This window comes from Polypterus senegalus, chromosome 2 (genome assembly GCF_016835505.1).
Source record: "Polypterus senegalus isolate Bchr_013 chromosome 2, ASM1683550v1, whole genome shotgun sequence".
Classification (NCBI taxonomy): domain Eukaryota; kingdom Metazoa; phylum Chordata; class Cladistia; order Polypteriformes; family Polypteridae; genus Polypterus; species Polypterus senegalus.
The window spans coordinates 168464718-168480311 of NC_053155.1; the positions used below are offsets into that span (position 1 = coordinate 168464718).

The 15594-nt window shown below is 41.0% G+C and overlaps 1 pseudogene; it reads right to left on the bottom strand.

Moving 5' to 3' along the window:
• Positions 1-3952: 3952 nt before the first annotated feature.
• LOC120523541 lies at positions 3953-6984 on the bottom strand (annotated as a pseudogene).
• Between the last annotated feature and the right edge of the window lie 8610 nt (positions 6985-15594).

The following is a 15594-nucleotide window of genomic DNA, read 5'->3' on the forward strand; positions in this document are numbered from 1 at the left end:
CAGTTTGCACCATGGTTAGCTTACTCAAAACAGTACCGAGAGTTGGAACATGTTAGTGTGGGGTGGGGTAGGGACAATTAGGTGATTAAGAAAATATATTTTGATTAAAATTTTAGTTGATTACATCAGTTAATCATGGCAACCCTAATTTCAGCTGATCCCCATAGTAATATTTAGTCACTTTATATGCTTTTCTGAACTAATGCCTGCATGTATTGCATGGTTCCACTGCACCAACCTGCACTGCTACATGACATGATTATATCCCAAAGAAAAATGCACATTTTTTTTTGTGGGCACATATATCTTATAAGGCATCTGAACGTGTCTCAATGTATGCAGTGAAAGCAATCCTGCAGTTCTTCAGCTGCCTGTTTAGCCCAGCTCCCCCTGCTTAAGTTTCTACTTATAAACAGCATAATTACTGTAGCAGTGATCCTGAGTACTAGCAGTCCTTGTGGAGTAGGTGACATACTGGTGATTTTTAGGAAAAACCTTAAGCTTGCTTTGTTGAAGTCCCCTGGGACAATAACCCTTTTGATGTATACATTTATATTTCATAATACTGTTGTACAGATTGCTCAAGGCACTATTTGGTGCTGTGGAGGAAAGTAAACAGTGACCAGAAAAAATTTGCAAAATCCCAGATGATGAATTGAATAACACTGGATCATTTAACACTACAAGCACAGTTTACCACACTAATGTATGTTGTGTTATTATTATTATTTTTTTTTTTGTTATTTCAGTGTGTATGTTATGAACCTGTCCTTCCTTGACTTTTCCTAAAAAGCTGCACTGCAAATATCCATGTTGTTCTAAATCTAAAATGCCATTTATAAAAAGAGATTTATGACATTTTTCGTAGTTAACACCAAATGCTAATGAATGTTAGTACCAAGGTGTGAATTGTTGTCTTCTCCTCCTGCTCACACTTAAAAAGGATGTGCAAATGCCATCTCGTATAATCCTCCCCTGCCACTGATACTGACATTTTTGAACATTGCTGCCCAGGTGTGAATTGCTGTACATCCTCAGCAGAAAATTAGGCAAAAATCACTCAAAAATATCAGACTCATAATAACTTACTGTGTTTTGCTAATGTGTGATGATGATCATAGACTAATCTGAAAAACTTGTCAGCACACTGGTATTTCAGTATTGAACTATGGAAAGTATCTGCAGCAGAAGGGTAATTGTGGATGCACAGACTTTGCTGCAGGACTCCATACTGCCATATTGCAGGATACAGTACCAACAGCAGTACCCAGTAATTCCTTAAAGAGGATTTAAAATAACTAGAAATCATAACTCAGAACTACCTCATCATATAACTAACAAGAAATAGTCAAGGTTATTAATTGTTTTACTTACTCCAAACACTGTCTTCAGTTGTGGTCTTTCAATAATTAGTTTGTGGTGCTTCGTTCTAATTCATTATGGGTTATCACATAATCTGATTTTTTTATTTCCTTGGTATTTTCATAAGATGCATACACATGCCACACCAAAGAAAACACGTCACACTACGTGTTGATTGGTAAAATTCTGAACTTACCAATGACGTGCATTTGAACAATGACCTTGGCTCTTTCAAAAAATCTCTGGCTTTCATAAAAGGTGCAATTCACTCAGTTCAGATTTATTGTCAAGTGTACAAAGTATACAGCTAAACTCTTATTTGCATGTTTCTCTATTCTTAATTCTGGCCCTATACATTTTTCCATTTCTGTCCATGAAGGCAGCAACATCTGAGAGGAGACATAATCTATCAGCGGTATTTGCCATATTTTGTTTCCATCGCTTTTAACACCTGCAGTAGCAAAATGTGGTAAAGCAGCAAACAAAAATGGGAGAATGGCAGCAGATAAATGATCAGATCATAGGATTTCTTAACACATTGACAGCTGTGTCTCTACTGTATATCATTCAAACTATATACTTTTGTGCAGAACTGCATTATTTGTAAGAAACCCTGGCAGAACATGACCATTAATGAACAGCTGTTAGCCAGAGTAATATTGGTCAATAATTACAAGTAAAGCAAACCCATTAAGTGGCATCAGATTTTTGGATAGCTGAAGAAACAGATAGCAAATAGTATATATTGTAAACGCTATTCCCTATTTGAAGGCAGCTCCCACTCATACACTGGTTAAAGACTGAGACTATGTTGATGTAGCATGTGTCACACACGTGTGAATAGGAGGAAACTGAGTGAACCGAAACAATTCCAGTCTTCGCATCCAAGATGACATCACTTCTGGGACCTGGTTTATAAAGACACCATTTTGTCTTTAGAAATCAGTTCATACTGAGAATCTCGAACTGTGCACATCAGTGTGATCACTAAAAAACTTTTGCAGCCAGGAATAATATATGGGTGGCTGCCCCAAACCTTTTTGTGTGTCTGAGGCTAATTTATTTCATACATGCCAAAGCTTTCATAGACAAGTGAAAAAAATCATCACTGAAAATATATTCATACCACTTTCCATTGCTAAAAAGCCTCTTGCCAAATAACTGTTTGGTACTGTGACCAACATGACATGGGAGCTGCAACTCAACTGTGAAAGGCAACATGACAGATGGTCAAAATTGCAGCCACTGAGAAACTGCAGAAACAGGGCCATGTAGGAAAAGGCATGTGCAACAAAATTGAGGTTGGTGGTTACAATATATAAAAAATGTGTGGCAGTTCATGTGTTAATACTTCAGATCAGTTGAACAGTTTTTTCAGATGATTTTAACATGCTTGCTCTCTCATATGCTTTCCAAAAAACACACACATTGCCTTTTCAACTTTTACCCAATAGTTCAATTTGATCCATGCTAAAGACTGAATGTCTTTATGGCATGTAGAGCAATGTGATTGTATTATTGTAGTAGATGTTACATTTCATATTCTTTACGTTGTTAAAATGTTTACAGGCAATAATTGTATGAAGATAATCTGTAAGTTCTTAAATTCTGTTTTGTACTTGGAAGTTTTAACAGCTTGTTTGACCACATACAAAGGATGTATTAGTGCAAATGGAAAGCAGTTTTATAGTGATGGGGTTTCTCTGGAGTCAGAACAGCAGAGGGGCAAGTTTTTCAGAAAAACAGCAAGATGAAAAGGTCAGAACTTTAAATGGTCATTTTCTGGACTTTCCATATGGATTAAAGTGATGCATGCAATTGTTTATCTTTATGTATACACACCTCGTGCATGTGTACTGATATGGTTTGGCAAAATGAAACTGCTCAGAGATGGGCTAAGGGTGTTCACCTTGGCCCTGACAAGCTTTTTTTAAAACTCAGCTTCAAGAAGGAAGAGATAGAAATGAACCAGGAAAGAGAAGAGGGAAAACCATAGCCATCAGGATGACACATGTTTTGAGACTAGCAATGTGACCTTAAGAGACTCAAAGCCACACACATTTGGGTGCATCAGCCAACATCATCTATGACAGTTCTTGAAATATTCCAGGTTGTATTAATTGATTTGCCAAAACCATTTACTTTTATCTCCTTTTCACTTTATAGCACCTTCCGAATTTCAAGAATGTTCAATCTATTGTATAATGATTGAATAAAAGTTCATTACATGCTTTCTTTGCTTGCATGTAGTATTTACTCCATCCTGCCGCCTGGGCTATATAAATCAATATAGAAGAATTGTCCTCTAATAGAAAAATTTAAGTAAACTAGCAGTCACTTCTGGGTGTGGACTGTGTCATGTATTAATAATACAGTTCACCTTCATTTGATAAGAACGGACGAGCAGACAGCGCGTGCCTTTTTCTTTCTTGTCTTTATTTGAACAACTAACAAATGTGCAAGGCATTACCAATCAAATCACCAGGTGTCAACCCACAATCAGACATCAATAGCTGAACTGAAATGTACACTTATACTGATATATAACAATTCCTCCCATCTAAAAATTAGAAGTAATTAACTTATTCCCTTTTTTTTTTTTTCTGAAGAAATCAAAACATTGAATTCTATCTTTACATTTAATTTTCAATTAGTCTCTGTGGAGGCTTGCGTATACGAATTGGGTAACGTCTCTCTTCACAGGGTAATTTTTCTTGAATTGTTACAGCAGTGTTAGCCTCTGCAGAAGGTGATGGAGATAATGCACATGGGCTCTGTACTTGTGCTGCTTGAGGAGATGGTAAGTGCTCTGGACAGTTTGTAGGAGCAACAGCAGGGGAGTCAACAGGCAGTGTGGGTATCTCTTTAGCTCTAACCAACCCTGATTTTCTCAACTGGTCGACATGACGTCGCCATATGACACCTTGAGTAGCCTCTACCTTGTATGACAAGGGACCAGTTTGCTCTTTCACTAGTGCAGGAACCCATTTCTGATCTCCTCTGTAGCTCCTGGCAAGAACTGATTGTCCAATGGCAAAGCTACGTGTAACCTTGTCCGTTGCTTTATGACCTTGTTTGATTTGTCTGTCTTGCACAGTCTGCTTAATATTTGGTTGCAGCAGGTCTAATCTAGAGCGAAGAGGACGCCCAAAGAACAACATAGCTGGAGTCTGGTTAGTTGTAGCATGGATGGAATTCCGATATGCAAATAAGAAGTTGGCCAATTTTTGCTGAAGGGTCAGCTTCTCATTTGTCATTGCTCAAAGGGCTCGTTTCAAACTTTGCACAAACCTCTCTGCCTGGCCATTTGTGGCTGGATGCCATGGGGCAGATGTAATGTGCCGTATGCCATTTTTGTGGAGGAAAATCTGAAAATCTGTTGCTGTGAACTGGGGTCCGTTGTCACTCACCAGTTGTTGTGGAACTCCAGTTCTAGCAAATAAATTCCTTAGTACTTCAATAGTGTGAGAAGTAGTGGTGGAGCTCATAATGAAAACCTCTGGCCATTTAGAGCATGCGTCGACTACCACCAGGAAAGTTGTCCCCATGAATGGTCCTGCAAAGTCGATATGAAGCCGCTGCCATGGTAATGTAGGCCATTCCCATGGATGAAGTGGTGCACGTTCTGGATCATTCTGAACCATCTGGTAGCCACTACATTGCTGCGCTATTTTTCGATGTCTTCATCAATGCCTGGCCACCACACAAAACTTCTGGCAAGTGCCTTCATTTTCACCACACCTAGATGTCCCTTGTGAAGCTCTTTTAATACTCTGTGTCTTAGTTTAGTGGGTACAATAGTTCTTAACCCCCACATCACACATCCAGCATTTAAGGCAATTTCATCACGTCTCGAGTAATATGCAGCCAGCAGGGATTTGTGCTGGGCTGTCCAGCCATTCAGTGTGGCAGCATACACCTGAGACAGGACCTTGTCATGTTTTGTTTCTGTTTTCACCATGTCTGCCGTGACGGGCAGACTTTCAATCTGGCTGATGGAGATCATATCTATTGTTTCCTCATCTCCAAACTCATCTTTTTCAGCCTCCAGTGGCAGTCGCGACAACCCATCTGCATTTGCATGGCAGGCTGTACGTTTGTACTCAATCTTGTACCTGTGTCCACCTAAAAACAATGCCCAGTGCTGCATTCGGGCAGCAGCTGTGGCAGGAACTCCTTTCTGCGGGCTGAAAATTGAGGTTAGCGGTTGGTGGTCTGTGACAAGGATGAATTCCCTACCAAAAAGATACTGGTTGAACCTTTTTACACCCCACACTAGACTCAATGCCTCCCTATCGATTTGGGCATAATTCTTCTCAGCTGCAGACAATGAGCGTGATGCAAAAGCTATAGGCCTCTCACTGCCATCTTCCATAACATGAGACATCACTGCTCCAATGCCGTATGGAGAAGCATCACAAGCCAGCTTGATTGGAAGGGATGAATTAAAGTGGGTTAGGACTGTGTCAGATGTCACCAGTCTCTTTGCATCTTGGAATGAATTTTCACATTCTTTGGACCATTTCCACTGTTTTCCAGCTTGTAATAGCTCATTGAGTGGATATAGCACAGTTGCCAGGTTTGGAAGAAACTTATTATAATAATTCACAAACCCCAGGAAGGATCTAAGCTGTGAAACATTTTGTGGTTGTGGTGCCATCAATACAGCCTGAATCTTGTCCTGACATTTGTGCAAACCTTGGGCATCTATGGTGTGCCCAATACCTGACACTGGGCTTCAGGAACTCACATTTTCCTCGCCTGGCTCTTAGTCCATACTCTTCTAACCTTTTCAGAACCTTTTGAGGTTTTCTAAATGCTCTTCATCTGTCGCTCCAGTGACAATAATGTCGTCTAAATAGCACTGGACGCCTGGCAGTGACTGAAGGATCTGATCCATTGCTCTTTGCCAAATAGCTGGGGCAGAGGCTACCCCAAACACCAGCCTGTTGTAACGATAAAGACCCTTTATTGTATTAATGGTCAGGAACACTTTAGAGTCTTCCTCTACTTCCATCTGGAGGTATGCATCTGCTAAATCTAACTTTGAAAACGCTGACCACCCGACAAACTGGCAAAATGTCCTCAATTCTCGGCAGAGGATACTGTTCAGCTTGTAGCACAGGATTAATGGAGACCTTAAAGTCCCCACAGAGCCTGACTGTACCATTTCTCTTTATTATTGGGACAACTGGGGTTGCCCAAGGACTCCAGTCTACTTTAGAAAGTATGCCGTTTGACTCCAACCTATCCAATTCCTTTTCAACCAGGGGTCGGATGGCATAGGGTACTGGACGTGCCTTGTGGAACCGTGAGGTCGCACCACTCTTAAGTACAATTTTAGCTCTAATGTGCTGAAGAGTCCCAATGCCACTCTTAAATACCGGGGCGGCTTTTCTTAATATCAGCTCTAGGTTCTTTTCTGTAGTCTGTTGCACAACAGGCAAAACACGGAGGCTTTTAATCTCTCTCCAGTCAACTCCCAACTTTCTTAACCACTCACGGCCCCATAATGGTGCACCTCCATTTTGTATTATGTGTAAATCAAGTACCTCTTTTCTTCCATTATACTCTACTGTCACATGCAGCACTCCAATAGGCATAACCTTTTCACCTGTGTATGTTCTGAGAAGAACAGAAGAGGGTTCAGCTTCTCCTTCTTGAAATACACCTTGTAATCTTTCAGTGACATAACTGAAACAGCTGAGCCAGTGTCCAATTCCATTTTTACCACCTGGCCATCTATCTTGGGGGTGAGCCAGATTGCCTGCTTGTCTTTTCCACTAAGGCTAAATAATTCCAGACTTGCTAATGCATCTTCACTATCAATGTCAGAGACTTCTGCAACATTATGCACATTTTTCTTGTCGCTGTGATGCATTTTGTGTTCCGCACTAAACTTTGCCTTTCCACTACGACAAACTCTTTGAATATGGCCCGTTTGTGGCACTGTCTGCACTCTTCATTTTAAATCGGCACTGTGAGGGAAGATGGGAGTCGCGTCCACAGCGATAGCAGGGCCGTTTATGTACTTTGCTTATCTTGGCTGCCGCCATTTTATTTACGCTGCTCGTATTCACTCCTCTTTGTAGTTCAAGTGCATCTTTAGCTGCAGTTTCCATTGAAATAGCAATTTCTACTGCTCGTTTAAATGTCAAATCTGCCTCAGTTAACAGCCTCTTCTGGATTCCCTCTTGAAGGATTCCACAAACCAAACGATCACGCAATGCATCGTTTAGCCCGTCACCAAACTGACAATATTCTGATAACTTTTTCAGTTCTGCCACATAAGCCGCAATTGTCTCTCCCTCGTTCTGATTACGCTTATGGAATCTGAAACGTTCGCGATCAGTAATGGCTTTGGTGACAAATGATCCCGCATTACACGGACTAAGTCGTTAAAACTTTTCTCAGCGGGTTTGTCTGGGGCAGTTAAACTACGGAGGAGGCCGTAAGCTTTCCCTCCCATGGCACTCAGTAGCACAGGAACGTGTTTTCAGCTGGAATATCATTTGCAGCGAAATACTGTTGCAGCCTTTCAACATACATATTCCAATCTTCCGTGGAACTATCAAAAATATCTATCTTTCCGATGTACGACATGTTTGCAATTTATCGTACTCATGGGTCCTTGCTTTTCCGCTTACTCGGTGCGGTTCTCGCTGCTGTTATTCAATGTCACAGTGCTCAAAATTAACTGCTTGATCTCGTCGCCACTGTCATGTATTAATAATACAGTTCACCTTCATTTGATAAGAACGGACGAGCAGACAGCGCGTGCCTTTTCTTTCTTGTCTTTATTTGAACAACTAACAAATGTGCAAGGCATTACCAATCAAATCACCAGGTGTCAACCCACAATCAGACATCAATAGCTGAACTGAAATGTACACTTATACTGATATATAACAGACTGGATCCATAGACCCTGCTGCAAGTGCATTGCAATGGCTGGGCTATCACTCCTTCCAGGCCAGGTGACTGTAAGGACAAGAGAATAAGACTTGGGGTGCACAATGCATGCATGTATGGGCCTAAAGTAACAAAGAATCAGGGTGTGGGAATAAAAGCATCTAATGTTTTAAGGTTCAGGTCACCCCAAAACGCTATTACAATAAAACATTGCTGTACTGGAGTGTCAGTGGCTAGCCATATTTCAATGAACACAAAATGCAAAAGCTTCTGATGTTTCTTCGTGAAGCCGGTTTTGTCAGAATGTAATGTTGTAACTCTACTGACAAAAATGCTTGTAGTGGATTTCATTTCATTAACTTCTGCACTAATATTTTCATTTAGAAAAAGATGGCTGTGAAGACTCCTGTCATTCCACTCGCTCTAGTCTTATTTTGCTCTCCCTTCCTCATCCTCTTTCTTTTATTATTATTATTAGTCATTGTTAATAATTTGTGTGATTTCTCTTTCCTCTGCTTTGCTTATTCACCCTCTTAACTCCCATTCTCGCGTGTTCTCCCATTCCTATACCATATTGCATTAACTAAGCTTGTAAACTTCTCCCCTTAACTTCATTTTGTCTCAGAAAACTCATCCACTCCTTCTGTCAGGGAGACCATTAATGATGAACGCTTAATTTTTATCGTTATTGCGATAAGTAACTTCTGCAGTAAACTTATCACTACATAAAATATATAGCTTTGATAAAATTAGCTACAATTATATGAGGCAATAACTGAACTACAAACTAAAGGCTGAGAGCGGAGACTCTTTCAAGGTGCACTCATTGCAATGACGTCATATGCGTAAGAGGCGCAACCAATAATATCCACTTGTAGAGCCACAGTACCATACGTCACCGCAGTTCTAGACCCGCAGTTACAGACCCGTAAGTGGCGTCACCTTCGTTTCAGGACTGACTTCGTAAAATTACTTTTGGAAGGTTTCGGCAGGTCTCAGCAAAGCCCGGAAAGTAACGTCGGGTCAAGGACCCATTCAGAAATTAAGACATAAAAATGAGAAAGGATAAACAGTACATCAAACCAAATAATACACATCATTGTGAAGTTCAGAGGGTTTCTGCCATCACGCAGTGTCATACATCAAACTAAACAATACGGATCTTTTCTGTGAAATATTGATATTAACATTTATGTTGTGTTCAGGTCTATGGGAACCATTTAACATGTTGGCAAAACTAAAATCATCGAGATCTTGGTGTGTTGAAAATAGTTTTTTAGTTTACATTCATGAAATGAAGTATACAATATAATTATAATGTTTACACCACCTTAGAGTTTAGTAAAACGTTAATGATAAAAGTGATTACGTTTTTTAAAATGTACTATGCATGTAGACAATATTGTTCTAAACCAATTTAGAATTAACATTTAAGCCAATCTAATATTTTTAACTATGCATGTGAGGAAAACGGCAATACATATTCTACACTGAATTACAGTGCATCCAGAAAGTATTCACAGCGCATTACTTTTTCCACATTTTGTTATGTTACAGCCTTATTCAAAAATGGATTAAATTCATTTTTTCCTCAGAATTCTACACACAACACCCCATAAAGACAACGTGAAAAAAGTTTACTTGGGATTTTTGCAAATTTATTAGAAATAAATACTTTCCGGATGCACAATATGTTATATATTAATTGCATTATATAGAACTGCTCTAGTTTTTGTCACTTATTATTATAAACGATGGGCCATCAAAAGAAAAAAAATAAAAATACTAATAAGAACACAATTTATTTATATAACACCCTGCCCAGAATTCAGAACAACAAGACCGATTGGCTACAAATAATATCTCACTAAATAAAGATAAATACAGGATATACAAAACATTCAAATAGAATACAATAGAAGACAATAATCCAGACTAAAATACAACATATAATACTACAAACAAATCTTGATTAAACAGCATAAATTGTGATAAAAATTCAAACCCAGAGTACCTGGACAGATAAAGGTGGTAAACTGGAAGAAGGAGCCGAATGTCAGGTCTGTTTAATGTCTTCCTAAACAAATGAGTTAAAAACAAATGAATGGAGTCAGCTGATGTAATTAATTTTGGGAGGTCAGTCCACAGTTAGGGCACTATATAGAACTGAAGGCCCTGCTGTCTCCCACAGAGTGCAGGTTAGTGTGGGGCATAGAATGAGAGGACCTTAGTGGGCAGGTCAGTAATAGAATTTGATATCCTGTAAGACACAGGGAGCAGTGAAGGTGCAGCAGGATGGCTGTGATGTGCTCGCTGTTGGTGGTTTGTGTCAGGACTGTTGCAGTTGAGTTTTTAATCAGCTGGAGCTGTGATATAAGATTAGAAGTGGCACCTGCCAGTATTGACTTACAATAATCAATGCAGGATGTGATAAAAGCAGGGACAAGTTTCTCAGCATTTGAAAAGGAGAGGAATGAGCAAACATAAGGAATGTGGCACAGGTGGAAGTTTCTTAATATGATTTACATGGGTGAAATAAGAAAAGGAGGAATCAAAGTGACACGGAGATTCTTTGCAGTAAAAGAAGGTCTGATGAGATCATCACCCAGAATGGTTGAAGAGGAGTTTGTTTTCTTAAGTTACACTTTAGTGCCACTTTGCAGGAGTTCAGTTATGTTGCAATTTAATTTTAAAGAGTTTTGCTCTGTTCAAGTATTAATTTTAATTTAATTTCACTGAGGTAAGTTGTGACCAGAGAAAGCTGTGATGAAGTCTCACTTTTAACACTGAAATAGATCTAAGCATCATCTGCATAAAAATGATAAGCCAGTCCAAAGCTACGAATAACTTGCTCAAGGGGAAGCATAGAGATACAGAAGAGCAGAGGATTTCATTAACAAAGGGGAGTCAGATGGAGGAACTCCTGTGAAAAATTAAGGCATGAGGGTTGCCCTGGACATGACATAAGCTGCATGGCCACAATGCCATATACAATAACTTACTTTTACACAAACTGGGACAGCAGCTCCTCAAGAGGAAGGTAACAATGCTTAACACAATAAGGAAAAATAAGCCAGAGCTCTCATCTCAACTGCTGGCCACACAGAATAGGCCAGTAAAGACATTAAAGTTTGTTTAAATAAATGACACATCCTTAGTGCACAATGTGACTTGCACAGGGATAGGAGACCCCATGGCCAGAAATGATAATGGACTATAATGCTACAAAAAGAGGAGTGGAGAATTTAGACAAAACATTACACTGGATACTGGCCACAGGCAATTTTTTCAACAAACTGAACATCTCAGGAAAAAATACTTTTGTCATCTCAACAACCTTGAATCGTGACTGAAACAGGGAAAAAGAGACAGAGCCTTCTTGAGGAGCAGGTTAAACCATTGGTGACACCTCACATTCTACTGGGATGACATGTGCCAAAGACCCCAGCATGTACAGCCATTGTGTAGATTCAACAGTCCAATCCACAGGGTAACCAATGATGGTACCCGTAGTGTGTATGCATGGTGAGTGTGTTTGTGTGTCTCACTGTGTGAACTGTACAGTTATTAAAGTAATGTGCAGAAAATGAAATAATTCAGTTCTGCTTGATAAACAAATAGAATGTGATCTGAGGGTAAAGAGTAAACAGGTTATTTACATTGCTTGTTAAAATAAACTGACCATCTGATTTAAAAAAAAGTCCCTCAATAGTACATACTTAGCAAAATGTAATCATGAGTTGAGATTCAACACAATTATTTTTCATTCTTCTCAAAGAGAAATTAAAATATGATGTTTGTAACATACTGCATTTGTGAAGGACTGAAGTGTGGGGCTATCTAAAACTATCATTGAGTGTATTTCAGTAATTTGTGTAGTGACTTATAAAACCACAATATTACATTAAAATATACTGCTGAAAAAAAATTAAAGGACCCCTTTTTAATCCGAGTATAGCATCAAGTCAATGAAACTTGTGAGCTATTGGTCTGGTCAGTGAAGTAGCAGAGGGGCTTGTTAATCAGTTTCAGCTGCTTTAGTGCACTGGGAGGTGGGGGGCAACAATGAGATGATGCCCCAAAACAGAAATGAATGGTTTAACAGGTGGAGGGAGGCCACTGACATTTTTCCCTCCTCATCTGTTTTGTCACTCGTTTTGCATTTGGTTATGGTCAGTGTCACTACTGGTAGCATGAGGCCATACCTGGACCCTACAGAGCTGGCACAGGTAGTCCAATTTCTCCAGGATGGCAGATACATCAATATGTGCCATGCCATAAGGTTTGCTGTGTCTCCAAGCACAGTCTCAAGGGCATTGAGGAGATTCCAAGAGACAAGCAGTTACTCTAGGAGAGCTGAACAGGGCTGTAGAAGATCCTTAACCCATCAGCAGGACCGAAGGAACATGATGAGCACTGCCAGAGCATACAAAATGATGTCCAGCAGGCAGGCCACTGATGTGAATGTCTCTGAGCAAACAATCAGAAACAGACTTCATGAGGGAGGCCTGAGGGCCCGACATCCTCTAGTTGGCACCGCGGAGCTCAACTGGCATTTGCCATAGAATTTGCCATAGGATTGCCAGGTCCACCACTGGTGCCCTGTGTTTTTCACAGATGAGAGCAGGTTCATCCTGAGCACATGTGACAAATGTGAAAGGGTCTGGAGAAGCTGCGGAGAACATTATGCTGCCTGTAACATTGTTCAGCATGACCGGTTTAGTGGTGGGTCAGTGATGGTCAGACTGGGGAGGCATATCAATGGAGGGACGCACAGACCTCTACAGGCTAGACAACGGCACCTTGACTGCCATTAAGTATCGGGATGAAATCCTTGGACCCATTGTCAGATTCTATGTAGCTTATGTCATGTCCAGGGCAACCCTCGTGCCTTAATTTATAATATAATAATTAAGTTATCTTAATTTTATAATAATATAATCTTATATCACAGCTCCAGCTGATTCAAAACTCAACTGCAAGAGTCCTGACACAGACTGGCAACAGCGAGCACATCACAGCCATCCTGCTGCACCTTCATGGTTCCCTTTGTCTTACAGGATTGAATATCAAATTCTGTTCTTGACCTGCCCACTAATGTCCTCTCATTCTGCATCCCTCACTAACCTGCACTGTGGGTGACAGGAGGGCCTTCAGCTGTATTGCGCCCAGACTGTGGACTGACCTCCCTAAATTAATCACATCAGCTGACTCCATTCATTTGTTTTTAACTCATTTGTTTAGGAAGACATTAAACAGACCTGACACTCGGCCCCTTCTTTCAGTTTACTCCCTTTATCTGTCCATGTACTCAGGGTTTGCATTTTTATCACAATTTATGCTATTTGTTCAAAATTTTTATGTTGTATTTTAGTCTGAATTATTGTCTTTTATTATATTTGAATGTTTTGTATATCCTGTATTTATCTTTATTTAGTGAGATATTATTTGTAGCCAGTGTTATATAGGTCCTGTTGTTATTTCTGAATTTTGGGCATAGGAAGGGTGCTATATAAATAAATTGTGTTCTTAATAGTATTTTTATTTTTTTTCTTTTGATGGTCCATCGTTTATTATAATAAGTGGCAAAAACTAGAGAAGTTCTATATAATGCAATTAATACATAGCATAATTCAGTGTAGAATATTGTAGCGACCGTGGAGGAGTCTTTTAAGATTCTGAAAGGTCAAGCTTTCAATAAATTGGTACTTTTACAAAATAAATAACCCCGGACGGCGATAACCCAAACCCACCCAACCAATTAAATACAAACACACCATTATTTACAACACAAATGACAATACGTCTACAATAAGCTTTTTATAAATTACCCATAATTTCCCCAAACTATTTACATAAATTACCCATGAGGCGCCACTCCGCCATTGCTGCCGGGTTGTTACACAGCCCCTCCTAAGAGGGTTAGTGTCCCCACAACCCTACTCATCACAGATAAAATCACGTAATTGGGGCTAGTTTTGGGGACAATCCCGTTTCCGTTCGGGCAAAATACCCACACTTTGTCCCCTGGCTTCAGCGTCGGGCCATGAGCCCGCGAGTCATAAGCCCGTTTTGGCGTGCTCCAGCTCCCTCCAGGGCCTCCCTGGCCAGTCGATGAACGGTGTCCAGCCGCTCTTTTAGCCGGCTAAAATAATCCATTTCGGGCCCACCAATAATCTCAGGCTCAGGGGGTGAGCCAAACACTAAATCCACCGGCGTGCGAAGTTCCCTTCCAAACATCAGCCCCGCTGGCGTGCATTGGCTCGACTCCTGCACTGCTGTCCGATATGCCCATAGGACCAAAGGCAAATGTTGGTCCCAGTCCCGCTGGTGTTGACTGGTCAGAATTGCATATTTGGTAAAGTAGTCCATTGCTACCAAAGCGGACCGCCTGTAGATTACGCCATCGTGCAACTCCAAGTTGCCCAACTGAGAGTGGAGTATTTTGAGTTCAGGCCCCTGTGACGACACGGTTTGCCAGTCGGGACGTTCTTGTGTCTCCAACCAGCCCTTTACCTTTTCTAGTGCTTGATCGTTCGCCTGTAACTGCCTCAATTGGTCAATAGTGTACGGCTCCCCTACTCCAACAGTGTCATCTATCCTTGCGGATGCGGACGATGGCCCCAGCCCCCTTTCTTCCTGTCGGCGGCAATATCGACATTCATTGCTGAGGCATGGGCGCCTGGAGAGGGCATCAGCGTTGGCATGCTGCCGTCCCGGTCGGTGCTGTATGCTATATGAGGCTAGCAATAAACACAGTAATGTGTTCTTACTCGTTAGTCGGTGCAAAGGGCTGGCAATGGTCGCAAAGTTTTTACTGAGTATTTTTCTGTATTTTTTAACCGCAACCCGGCGCTGAATGGCGGTCAGGACCTCCCTTAAATTGTGCACCGCCTTTCTCTGGCATGAATCAGCAGGTCATCTAAATAGACCACACAACGGGTTCGGGAATGTCTTTTAGGACCCGCTCCATTAGTCTTTCAAACGTGGCGGCGCATTACCTTAAACTGGCGCAAGTCCAAAGTGCTGAACCAACGGGATCCAGCCACATAGTCCAATGCATCATCGATGCCCACACAAGGCGCCAACCCCGTTTTCTTCCGCACCATGACCATCGTCTTGGGGCGCATGGGGCGGCGTGGCCAGTGTCAATGTGGTGTTTGACTAACGAGGTTCTGGTGCAGTCCTCTTCTCGAGCCGCAAAATGTCCACAAAGTCGTTCAAGGAGTTGCTCCTGCTGTGGCGTGCTCAGCTGTTCACCACTTCGATGGCAAAAACTAGAGTCCCTGCATCTTCCGAACAACGGTCGGGAGCCGGTGA